This window comes from Montipora foliosa, chromosome 7 (assembly GCF_036669935.1).
Source record: "Montipora foliosa isolate CH-2021 chromosome 7, ASM3666993v2, whole genome shotgun sequence".
NCBI lineage: Eukaryota > Metazoa > Cnidaria > Anthozoa > Scleractinia > Acroporidae > Montipora > Montipora foliosa.
Genome location: NC_090875.1, coordinates 10,358,313 through 10,363,060, shown reverse-complemented (window position 1 = coordinate 10,363,060; position 4,748 = coordinate 10,358,313). Strand labels below are relative to the sequence as shown.

The window sequence follows — 4,748 nt, the reverse complement described above, 5'->3', positions numbered from 1 at the left end:
AATCGTCATAGCTAAGGAGGGTACCATTTTCGTCTGGTAAGTGAAAAAGTTTGCTAATACCGTGGCTCGACAAATGTTTACGGAATACGGGCCAGTCATTTATTCGAATTAGGGAGTTATACCAGATAATCTGATCCCCGCGATGTTTGCATCCGTAATGACCGCGACGTTAGAAAAATGTCACTCCTCACAGGTTTGTAGGACCTCACGGACAAAGGGGTTTAATAGTTATCCCTAGCATCCCTAGCATAGGGATGTCGTCTTTGTGAAGTTTACACGAGAACCTTGCGTCTCTCCCATGTTTCTTTAAACTTTCATCAAAAACAAATTTCCAATTCCTCCTATTTGTCGGATCAAGGTATTTTTTGATCCAGGAGACTTTAAGAGATTGATTGAATGTGATTACATCAATCATCTTCAGGCCGCCCTCATCGTAGTCCTTGGCTATGAGCATTTTTTTAATCTTGCCACCTTTACCGTCCCAAAGAAATTCGAAGAGAAGTTTATTGACTTTTTGTAATTCCTCCATGGAGGTGGGTAGGAGCGTTGAAATATAGACAAGTTGGGAAACCAGAAGACTTTTAATGAGAGTGATTTTGCCAATTAAAGTAAGCCTTCGGAAGTGCCATAATTCGATCACATTTTTTATCTCCTTAATCCTTTCATCGTAATCGGCCATTTTCGAGTTCTGGCCTGCCTCATCTTCAAAGCGAGTCTAAGTGCGAAGTTTTTGTTATGAAAATATTTTTTTATTCATATGCAAAGTGGAACTAATTACCATCGCAAAAACTTCGCACTTAGACTCGTTTTGAAGAGGAGGCAGACTTGAACTCGGAAATGGCCTATTGGAACGGAGCATTACATTTCTGTCTGCTGCGAATCAAGCGCTCAATGCAAAAACGTTCCCCCTCACCCAGGAGATATCTGGCTAGTTACACTGTATTGGGCCTCTTTCTTTTGCTGAACCCACCCAAAGCAGTTTTGTTTTCGCGTAGTTTACTTTGAGCCCAGAGATCATTTGAAATCTGTCCAAAACCTTTAGTGCGCGTAAAAAGGAGCCGTCTAAGCCATCGAGTATTAATGTCGTATCTTCGGCGCATTGGCTAAGTTTGTGTCGTCTCTCCTTATAAAGTTGGCTTATATCTCAGCCGCCATTCTAAACAGATAAGGGGACATCGGGCAGCCTTGTCTGACCCCTCCATCTAAAGTAAATGCTCCGAAACCCAACCATTGTTCTGGATACCGCTGAACGCATCATTATAAAATAATTTGAATTGATTCACCAGTGAGAGCCCGTAAATTAGTAAAAAAATTTCTGCGAGCGAGCGTCCTTTTAGAAAACCGTTCTGGTCGTTTCATTCGATTTCCTGTCGCCTCCGATGCGATCTTGTATTCGCAATTTAAAAGAGTTATTGGCCTCCAGTTCTTTAGGAGAGGAGGTTTTTTTCTTTTTTCGGAAAAAGAGAAAGTATCTCTTGTGTTTGGGTCACGGATAGTTTCCCCTTTTGAAAGGAACAGTTGGTGGAATCCACAAAGAAATTAGAGATGTCATCCCAAAAACTTTGTAGAATTTAGCAGGGAAGCCGTCTGAGCCTGGGGACGTATTTGATTCCATTGTCTTGAACGCACTTAAGCATTAAAATGCCTTCGCAAGACGCTTTGCAGTCCTCATCCAGTCTCAAGCTATTTTCTCTTGGGAAGAACTCAAAGCCCTCATTACTACTTTTGTGTTCTTTTGCTGCTGTATAGCTCACAATATAATTTCACACATTCTCGTAGAATTTCTTGGTCAGAGCTTAACGTTATTTTTTCAGCACGGCGAAGTTAACTTAAAGCCTTACGTCTTTGGCGCTTTTCTAAATTAAAGAAGTACTTTGAGTTTTTCTCACCTTCGTTGTACCAGGGAATTTTGGACCGCAGGATAACTCCCTTAGTTTTATGTTCATGTATTTTTTCTAAGTATATCAGTCAACTGTTGACTAAATTCTTCCTTCAAGCGAGGGGGCAGTGGCTCGCGTCAATTTTTTTTCTCGAAGTATGTCAACTTTGCGTAGCCTTGAGTCTTCTTTCTTCCTTTCGCTTTGCAAAGCATCATCATCGTCTTTGTTCGGCGCATAAAGATTAACTAACGTGAATAACAGGTTGGCCGCTTTGATATCCAGTTAATAAAATGGCGTTCTGGGTCTATGTACTTTTTGTTCAGTGCAAAATCTTGTTTTGTTTTTGAACAGAACAGTAACACCAGCTTTACGACTATTAAGTCGCAGCCGAAGAACGCTTTGTATCCCTATTCGTTCTTCCACAGGTCAATTTTTTTCATTGGTGCAGTGTACCTCTTTCCCTAAGCCAATTGAACGTTTCTCGACGTTGAACTTCCCCTGATAAGCCTCTAACATTCAAGGAACAAATGTTTCAGAATTGTCATGGTGAAACAATTATTCTGCATTAAAATCCACCCATCGTATGTGTATAAGTGATCACAAAATAGAGACAAAAAAATTACACCAAATGGCAACGACATGAACAGCACACGCGAAAATTGGAAAGGACAACAACAAGGAGGACAATAAGCCATCGGTAATTAGGAGGGATAATAGATTTTTCACGAGACTAACATACTTCCAACAATAATTAAGACAAACTTTTGAGTTCAAAGGCATCGGATTTGGATCGTGTCTTAGAATTAATAGATCAATATGGAGGATTAGGCGCTAGTTCGAGACTCCGTTAAATGAAAATGAATTAGGAAATATAGAGATCAATCAATCTATATTTACAGTTCATATTTGTACCTACTCTTCCTGAACTTGTCTGATTTCTTCTGACATGGGAGGTGATAAATCATCTTGCGCCGGTTGACTACCATTTACATCCGACCGCCACCTTATAGGGATTGTATCGAACGTGTACTTCTTACCGTTGACTAGTAACCGGTCGCCAATGGTGCCTTCATCTCTCCTCCCTTTTTTAAGGGCTGGAATTAAAATGCTCCTTCGAATTTCGCGAACAATGTGAGGCAGATCCTCAGCAATCTTTACCCCGAATCCATGAAATTAAAACGCTGCCGCCAGGCAAAGTATCTGTCTGCTCTGCATGTGAAACATACAATAAATTGGCCTTGGCTTGGGGTTTCCAGATCAATTTTATCTTTCCAAGGCGGTGGGTTCCACAGAACATAACTGAATTCGCTTTCCTTTCCTCCAAATTCAGATTAGAGACCAAGGCGTGCTTGACTAGCTTTAAGTAAATTTCCCCCTCTGATTCGAGAATGCTGTGGAAAATAAGATTCCAGCGCCTGCTGTATATGCTCTGTCTGATAATTTTGTCCTCTTGCCTGCACTGGTCCTCTTCGCGTTGATCAATCCTTTCCTTCGCTTCGTCTTGTTGACTTTCGGTGAATTCAAGGAAGGTTCCGAGATCTTTCACTTTACTGCGAAGCGACGAGATCTCGTCTGAAGTATTTTCCAGTTTATTGTGTAGCTCGTTGATCTGGATAGTTTTAGCCTGGTCATGCACTTTCTTGTAGCTTCCTAATCAGATCTAATAGTTTGAGGTACAAACTGCCTTCACGACACTGTTTTGTTCAGGTTGAGCTACTTGGTCTAGCTCGTTTGTTTTTGTCGTTTTTTTTTTTTGTTTGTTTGTTTGTTTGTTTTTTTCAGCTCCTTTCTGTGGACTTTTCTTCTGGCCCATAGGTCCTCAGTCGAAAAAAAATAAAAAATATAACTTACCTACTTATTTACTTACTTACTTACTTACTTACTTACTTACTTACTTGTATTGACGATGACATAGTGGATTCCTCAGTGGGTATAAGCCAGTACCCACAAAAACTAAATAGAAATATTGTGGAATTTCCCTCTTAAAATAACACGCAAACACCGGTGACAAGCATGAGTAATCTCATAATAATAACAAAACACTAAACGTTTCGAATGTGTCAACATTCATCATCAGAAGTAACCGTTGGCGAAAAAACCCATATTTAAACACTTATGGAAACGGGACTATTTCACACTCCGAACTAATAGAAGATTAACTGAATAGAGTGTAAAGTGAAGTGCTAGATTTCTATCCCATATGAGCATTAGCCCTACTGATGGAAATGGGCCCACACAAGGACAGAGAAAATCTCTGACCAGGGTGGGAATTGAACCCACGACCTTCGGATTAGATCTCCGCCGCTCTACCGACTGAGCTACAAGGTCAGACGGGAGCAGACCGTGGGAACTGGAGATGTTAAAGTCACGGCAATGAACATGTACAAGTACAAGGAAAGGTTACGTTTATACAAACGTTGGCCGTGTAGCACTTATATTTTAAACAGAGTTAACTGAATAGAGTGTAATGTGAAGTGCTCGATTTCTATCCCATATGAACCATGTGAGCGTTAGCCCTACTGATGGAAATGGGCCCACACAAGGACAGATACTCAGTTAACTCTGTTTAAAATAAAAGTGCTACACGGCCAACGTTTGTATAAACGTAACCTTTCCTTGTAATAGAAGATTAACTTAGTCCGTCCTTTGACATATCGGTATTTTCGCATTTGCTCCAATCCTGCCAAATTACGTTCTTGCCTTAATGATATTGAAAAGCTTCTTTTACCAAATGGCTTCCCGAAAGGAATTCTCTCCTACAACATTAATATTGTTTAAGAGAAACAACTAGAAAATCGTTTAGGACCACTAATTGCCGTCCCCCAAAAAAGATACTACATTTCTTCTCATAGCAAACAAGTACATCCC

General features: G+C 40.4%; 1 non-coding gene across 1 annotated transcript; it reads right to left on the bottom strand.

The window, feature by feature from the left end:
* Positions 1–4,135: 4,135 nt before the first annotated feature.
* On the bottom strand, positions 4,136–4,208 carry Trnar-ucu (transfer RNA arginine (anticodon UCU)). Its single transcript has one exon. It is a non-coding gene; the product is annotated as a tRNA-Arg (tRNA).
* Positions 4,209–4,748: the final 540 nt, after the last annotated feature.